The sequence below is a fragment of the Salvelinus sp. IW2-2015 genome, unplaced genomic scaffold, assembly GCF_002910315.2.
Source record: "Salvelinus sp. IW2-2015 unplaced genomic scaffold, ASM291031v2 Un_scaffold86, whole genome shotgun sequence".
Lineage (NCBI taxonomy): Eukaryota > Metazoa > Chordata > Actinopteri > Salmoniformes > Salmonidae > Salvelinus > Salvelinus sp. IW2-2015.
The window spans coordinates 56,292-64,652 of NW_019942515.1; the positions used below are offsets into that span (position 1 = coordinate 56,292).

Below are 8,361 nucleotides of genomic sequence, written 5' to 3' on the forward strand. Positions count from 1 at the left end.
CCGTGGTGAAACGGCAGAGGGCCGTGGTGAAACGGCAGAGGGCCGTGGTGAAACGGCAGAGGGCCGTGGTGAAACGGCAGAGGGCCGTGGTGAAATGGCAGAGGGTCAGCTAGTTAATATAGGGCTAATATGAGCAGTAATATCCCCGTCTGTGTAATCCCTCTCAGTAATGAGATGAGCCAGGTCACATAAATATCTCTCACGACCACCGCACGCTAATGAATACAGAGCTGTGGCTTTCTGAATATCTTTCCTCCAATTTGTTTTTAAGAGACTTTTTAAAGACTTTGTAGAATACCATTAGCATTATCATAACATAATGAATTTTATTAATAACCCCCACCTGGTGGGTTTGAGGTTAATGAATGAATCTATAATTTGTTACATATAATCTTTTCATTTAATTAAAGTTGTGTGCCCAGGGCTAACATAATGAATCTTGATTACACTCAACTGTTTTCAAAGCGGGGGAGTCGTCGTTAATGTATTGCCTTCCTACAGCACTTCCGCCTCGGTTTCAGACATGGACTAGGCAACCAGGCTCACTCAATTATTCATAGCTACACCTTTTTTGCTTGGTGTTTGTATGGACAGCATGTTTACTGAGACCGTCTTTGTAGGGGAGTAGACACAGAAAGTCCCTTCTTCCAATCCAGTCAGACAGAAAATGTCAAGAAACTGGTCCCGGTTGGGTTAGATTCTACATGGGACCATTTTGTCCGTAAATGTTTCCTGTAAGCTGGATCGTATTGTTTTAATGATTGCGTGGTACTCTTCAAATGTTGTAATGTTGCATTGATTGCAGCTGCCTGCTTGGCCAGGTTTCCCTTGTAAAACAGACCGTGTCTCAATATGCTTTTCCTGGAGAAATAAAGGTTCAATTGAATAAAWCAATTCCTGGTTCCTGAGCATCTAAACAACTGGATCTAGCCTGAAAGACAAGACAACCATGACTAACAGACATCTTAAACTGAGTTTATACTCAGTAGATGGCCAACTGTGGTTGAGAGGGATGAACCTCATGTGAATGACAGGTAATCTACATTCTCTGAGGCGTGAGCGGCAACTATTTTGTCTCCGAGGTCATCCGTGTCAGTGTAAACAAGGGACATTTGTGGTAAAATCCCCTGAATGTCACCAGAGTCTACGCCAGCATTAGCCAGGATCATTACTCAGCCTGTGACAAATTAAGACAGCTCTCGGTACAACAGAGGCCGATAAGCCTTTAAATTCACTTAACATGCATGCGCATACATGATAAACTCTGTAATATTGCTCACGGGCAACCCAAGTACTCATTCTCTGTCACTGGAGGCCCTGGGTTGGAGATTTGTGCTGTGTTTGCCGGGAAAGTTCAAGTCAAACGGCAGAGAGAGAGAGAGAGCAAGAGAGAGAGAGGCTCACAGAGACTGCTGGAGTACAGTGACCTGTGGAGATGAGAGCTTTGTGAATAATTCATAGACAGGCAGAGGTAGCCATGCATGCATGGGTGGACCTGGGTGAAGCCAACCTTGGAGAAATCGGAGTTTCCTCCTCCACTGCGTCATCTCCCTCCACATCAGTGAGCACTGGAGGCTAGAACAGAGCTAAACGTCCAACCATGACCATCAGACACAGTCACTCACAAACCCAACAACCAGTCCTGCTATCTGGAGACTTCAGATTCTTTGAAAAAGTCAACCATTCTCAAGTTCACTGGACTTCTTAGGTTACTTGTGGCAACACTTTCATAGCAGTCGGGACTTTAGATAGGGCCAGAATCATGTAGCTATTTTTGGAGCGTTAAATAACAAAGTAGTCATAAGTCTGCTAAGCAGCGGGAGTAGCAACTAGCTAGATAACTAGCCAAGCTAAAAGCCAAGGCCCAGTATGTGCTAGTAGTGCTCGAAGTCAAGGCCCGAACTTCCTGCCCTGAACCTTCTTTAAAAGGCTGACTTCGTGTGTCAGGTTACTTAGGTCCATCAGAAAGCCCACCAGGAGCAGAGAGCTTGTGTGTTAATGCATCAGCACTAGGCCTGTGTCTCCTCTCTTCTCCCTCCCCATCCTGTCAGAGCTGGAGTCTGAGGCCCTCAACCCTACATGAACCTGCACTTCTGATCAGGAGGAGAGAACAGCAGCACCTCAACTCTAAACGGCATTTCCTCCAACCTTTATTTACATGTACGGAACCTAAATCTAAAGGACAATTGGGGACTTCTTAATCACCATTGTCTTGATTCTGTGATTGTAGAATGTGTAGAATTGTGATGTATTAATGCTTCATCAGTACAGTTATAGCCTAACCACAGCTGTGAGCTGGGCTTTACTTTTCATAACACTGCTGCCTGCTTTCTATTGTCCATCATTTGAATATAAGCTAAATATAAGGACAAGTAATGATTAAATCACTGGAAATATTCCAACACGACAGAGACAAGCAAAATATGATGTTCCCACAACAAACTTTCATAATTATGAGAGCCAGCACAGTACACCTGCTAACTCCACCTGCTATCTGCCGAAAACACATCTGGCAGATTCTAATTTGCCTTGGCAGCGGTTCAATATAAACCTCGAGGCGAACATTTCTTACTTTTCTATTAGCGTTTCCCTACGGTTATTAATCAAGATACGAATCAGAAACCATCATGCACAGCGCTTACCAAGGACGACAGGGGGGACAGGGCACTGCGGTGCCCGTGACAGATAACAGGAAGGGAATATCAGCCACACGGTGGAGATGAGAAAAGCCGCAGGTCCGGGGGGATTCGGAGACAGGGAGACCACTCTCTCTGAAGGGGCTGTAGTCAGTGTGAAATTCAGCGGCGAGGACGTTGATCGTGGGAAAACGGTAGAATGGTAGACACACCGGGTCCTCTGGGGAGGGATGGATGATCCTTAAGGAAACGTTTTAAGTCGTCCCTGACAATCCCCAGCCTCTGTTAAGTGCTTTCCTTTTTCATATAGCAGGGAAACACTGCTAGACTCACTTGTGAAGTGCCCCGGGGACAACAACACAGCTGGCAAGAAATAACTTACCACGGTGGGAACACCTATGGTTTATTTCTGGTCTAATGGGAGTTTAAGTAGAAGTCTATCTGTAGAAAACAGATATAACATATAACTTACCTTACACAGTACCACACTCCCATTGTGAAGCTGAGAATTCATTATTTTGAAAAAAACGTTATGTAGTAGCAAAAAACCACTCAGGCCTGTATAACTCCAGCCATTTTCAACTGAGAGTAGGCAGCTTGAGGCAACTGCACTAGTTCAGTGCCACCCTCACATAGACTACTATAGATCCATTGGCCTCAGATCTCAAATCCAAACGCTGGAAAATCTCAGTCCTTTGAAGGCGAGATATCTTAACATTTTCTTCAGATAGTCCAACTGTGAGACACGATGGAAAACTAAAGCTTGGTAAACGAGCACTTGGCCTGAGTAACCAGTTGCTGTTGCTTTGCTGTAAAGCCCTCTCACAAAGAGGTCAACTTAGTGACAACAGAGGCAGTTAAGTTGATGTCATCAAACTTCGGACACTGGCGGCGTATTGCGGTCAGCAAATTTTTACAATCACAAAACTTTTGAAGGCGAAATCTACTCCCGGTGATGTACTGATGGAGACTTAAAGTTCGATCAATGAAACGGCAAAAAACTTTTTTGGCCACAACAGTTCTGGCAGTCCTTGATGGAGAAAATCCAGGTCCACTTTTGAGATTCCTTTTGTGTTCAAAAACATTGACAGAAAATAGACGCGGCAGCTTCATTCGCCTTGAAATTACAAAGAAAGATTGAGTTCAAATGATCATGGTCATCTCTTGGCTCAAGTAACTTGCTCCAGTCACGAAAAGAAGCATTGTGAAGTGTTGCTGGATGTTGAAAATCGCTTTTTGGTGACTATGCTTGTGCCCCATTCGCCCTCGGCGTCCTCTAATTTTTCTAAGTAGTTTTCTCGCCTTGTTTTCTTGTTTGGTTTGGGGGGGTTTTTGCGTTGAAGCAGAGCTCCTACACCCTGGGTATTTTGGATTTCCTTAACGCAAAGCTGAGCAAACAGACAAAGGGAGCTGCGATAGAACCCTGCCAAGTCTCGTCTGGCTTTTTCTCTTCCTCTCTTCTCCCTCTCTGCTCTCTCTCTCTCTCTCGGCATGGCAACCTTCCCGAGAAGCCTTGGCGGAGCTCCAGCCTGTCTGCCTGTCTACCCCCCAAACACCCACCCACCCCCTCCGAAATAAAACTGTCGATTTGGGCAAATATGATCAAAACGAATCTTAAATTAATTTTTCAGCATTGCCACTCCCTGGCATTAGACCATTTCCTGCATCTCCCCCTTCCAGATGCACACAATCACACAGTGTGGTACTTGGTATCCTTGCCAACCAATACTTCCCAATGCCTACCCACACACTCCCTTAACCTCCCCACACCCACACCACAGCCCATCCTCCTCTCCTCTCTCCATCCCACCCTCACCCAAGCAAGGCACCCAGGGAGTTCCTCCATGTCTCTCTCGAAGACACTTCCCGAAAAAGTCTCTGGGACATCTTTACAAGTCCTGAAGCCGCTTCGCTTTTTCAATGCCGGGGTAGTCTATTCATTGTGTGCCAAGGCACAGCACCTCATGTCATTCTGAGGGGGGCACCTCGGTGCCCACATCGCTGGTGCCAACTCACCACTGTCTGTCTCCATGTTCCCACCATCCAGTACCACATACCCACACCCCCTCACCATCCCACACCACAGCCTAGCCTGCTGGAAGTAGGGCTGGCAGATGCAGGAGCGGTCCTATAGGGAATACATAGGACAGAGCAGAACAGAGGCTGTTGATTGGCTGTCAATTTCTCTTAAAGGCATTTTGCTACTTTATTCATTCGTGGATTTCCCAGAAGGTTTGGGACATTAGATTAAAATTGATTTTAAGCTGTGTAACTACTAGACTACAAAACATGCAAATGTATACAAAAGGTAAAATCCTTTGTAAGATCTCCTTATGTCCATTCACTGACTAGAGGTGATGCAGCATGTTTTTTTGTGAGGTGGAAGGAAAATATGTATTGCCTTGCAATTTGCAACTATGCAACTCATTATTCCCGATTATGAAATAAAAGTGACAACACACTATACAACAGGCAGACTCCATCAGTATCCCTGACTATTCCAGAAGATAATTGTGGATGGTATGGTGCAGTACACACCTTACACAATCACACTATTTCAAATGAGCACATAAATCAGGATTTACCACTATTCTCGTTCAGTGGAAGCTGCACTACACAGAATTAGAGCCATCTGGGATCAGCACAATACCAAACAGCCAGTCATATGCCTGTCAGCAACCACTGGGATTTGGATGAATTTCACCATGTCCATAAAATGCGTAACAGATAACATGACTACTCTGTTATCCAGGACATCATAAGCCACTTCGTTCTGACCCTTCATTCCTCTTTCCTCACAGCTCCACCGCCCCGTCATGTGTGACCTTCAGCAGGCTAACAGCAACATCAGGATGTCTTGACAGAGAGAGCAGAGCCACGTGCGTTGGTGTGGTGCCTGTCTGTGTTGCAGTGCGTACGTCTCCTGGCAACCTGCCAGCTCTATAGTGCAGTGCTGTTGCCATAGGGAAAGCATGGGACTGGGGAAGGAGGCCAGAGCTGTATGGAGCTGGGGCTGGTAATCAGACCACTGCAGTCCTGCGGGGTGGATCCCTTCGTGCCATTGCACACAGTGCCCATGTGAGCCGCATCTCAAGCAGCCTGCAGCTGCTCCCGCCAGCCAGGCCTTTCACCCTCTCTCTCTTTCTCTCTGCACACACACACAGACACACAAACGTTTTACAAGGGCTCTCTGCTGGATAGCCCGGACAGCCATGTGACTGCGATATGAACGTCTAATTTGGGGCAATTCTGAAAAAAAGTGAAATGCGGTTACAATATGACGGGTTAACTAGGTGTTGTGTTAGACATCCACTCAGGTGGGTCCCATTTCTAAGAAATCTGCAGGACTCGAGACAAATTACTGTTATCATTTTCCCTTCCTATGTTGACAGGAACCAAGCAACACAAGGTACTGCCATCTTTTTTCTCTCTCCTGCTTTTTCCTTGCGATCAATGTTTGATGTCATCTAGATGAAGCTCATGCGACGAGCTCCTAGTTCTCGCTCTCTCTCTTCTCTCTGCCTGCAGTGCATCAGCTACAGTGGCCTAGGCTATATCTTCTCATTCTCATCACTGCAGATAGCACCCCGCTACCCTGCCTGGTACATTTCCATTTTTATGTAACTCAACTTGTGTCAGCTGTTAACCATCAAACTGGAAGTTTTGCCTTTTAGTGCCTTTTTCCATCTTCTGAGAGTCAGACAGGAAACACAATTCATCTTTAATCCAAATGGAGTGTTGGAGATAGCATTTTTCTTTATAAATGCCTGAAAACAAGTTCTTGGCATTGGGATTCAGTAAATATTCAGTCACTTTGAGGGCAGTGATATGCAATGAAAATCTCCTAGGTATGAGGCCTACATATTTGCAAGATTAATAGTGATATACTGGGGGGAAAGGGGGGGGGGGTTGATTCAAGGTACAATTAAGGCAACCAGCTGTAATAGGATTGTGAGTTTGCTCAACAACATTTTCACACAAACTTTTTGTTGTGAGTTTGCTCAACAACATTTTCAAACACAAAGTTTTTGTTGTGAGTTTGCTCAAGACATTTTCACACAAACTTTTTGTTGTGAGTTTGCTCAAGACATTTTTTGTTGCACAAACTCACCAGCCTATTGCAACTGGTTGCCTTACAATTGTACATTGAATCAACTTCTTCTTTTTTTTGTTACAGTGTATGCACTATCATTTCCCACAATGGTTTCACCTCTTTTAACAAGCTTGTGAACAGGTTGCCTCAGTCAGGTGTGTGTGTGTGTGTGCGTGTGCGCGTTCGTGCAGGGAGGGAGAGACATCCACTCTACTATTTCACTTGTTTTCCATGCCAATAAAACTCTTAAATTGTATTAAAAGAGAGAGACATGACTACATAGTGATACAGTTGATGATAATTGCAGGAAATAGTCAAACTGGAAACTTTGTGATGGGCAACGTCTGTGGTTAAATCAGCTCTTCTTGCATCCCTTCGTTGTGGCAAAGAGTTATCAGACTATAGCAATATGTTGATTATCTAGACACTTTTACACAACATTTTAGTCATTTAACGGAAGATCTTATCCAGAGCGACTCACAATAGTGAGTACAAACACTTTCATACTGGTCCCCCATGGGAATAGAACCCACAACTATGACGTTACAAGCGCCATGCATTACCATCGGAGCTACACGCATTTCAATGTAAAGTCTACACCTGGCGCATGTGAAAATATTCAAGTTAAATTAAAGAAAATTGCATTTTTCACATGCGCCGAATACAACAGGAGTAGCTCCTGTTGCTCTTTACAGTCATAGCACCGCATAAGTGTTGTCGAACTCGCGCAACACATAAATACAGTCTTACAACAAAGGGAATAGGCCTTCTTTGTTGACAGAAATATAAAATATTCGCGCTTTGTGTTTTCGTTTTCTTTATGCATTATAGGCCTACGTTTTGGGAAGCTACTCTGTAGCCTAGCTGCTAAAGGCTATGGTTATGTTATAGCTACCGAGGAAACTACGCCGCACAGACACAGGGAAAGTCGCCCTACCTGATACTTTTAAACTTTCACTTCTCCCGGGGAGAGCGGTCTCTGGAGTCGGCATCTGTGTTTTGGAAGACATATCTCTCGTTCTACTGTGGGTAAAATGACGCCAAATCAAACGGAGTCTAGTCGTTGCGACCATTGAGCTCAGGGTTAGCAGTCCAATACTTCCTGGTGCAGATATAAAGTAGCCTATATAGCTACATAACAACTTGTGTAATGCGACAGTTTTATAAACGTGTTATACAACTGGCAGAGCGTTTCCGATTACCAAACCGGCACATCATTATTTGTTTTATTTAGCTATAGGCCTACGTAGGCCCGTCTAAGTCATTTCAGCAAGTGTAATAATTGACAAGTTGAGTTTACACAAATACTTTATTTTATGAATAGGCTATTATTATAAGGCCTACAAATGGCCCACAAAAAATACCTAATGAAATGTAGACCTAAATGATGTCATTATCAGAATAGAATGCTCTTGGTCAAGAGCAGCCTTAAAATGGATCTCTGCTCATCTGTCGCTCAGCATCTTGTGTAGCAATCATGTTTCAGTCTTGAGCCTACTGAGCCACTGAATTATTCATGATCAATAGCCTACATGTTAACATTACTAACACAACACATTGTAACCATCTGTTCAGACACAAATCAGGTTCTGGTAGTTTCAGTAAGCTACTTAAAATAGCGAGATCCATGAC

General features: G+C 44.3%; 1 pseudogene; it reads right to left on the reverse strand.

The window, feature by feature from the left end:
- LOC139023883 (mitochondrial peptide methionine sulfoxide reductase-like) overlaps positions 1-7,904 on the reverse strand; it is a 60,970-nt pseudogene extending 53,066 nt beyond the window's left edge.
- Positions 7,905-8,361: the final 457 nt, after the last annotated feature.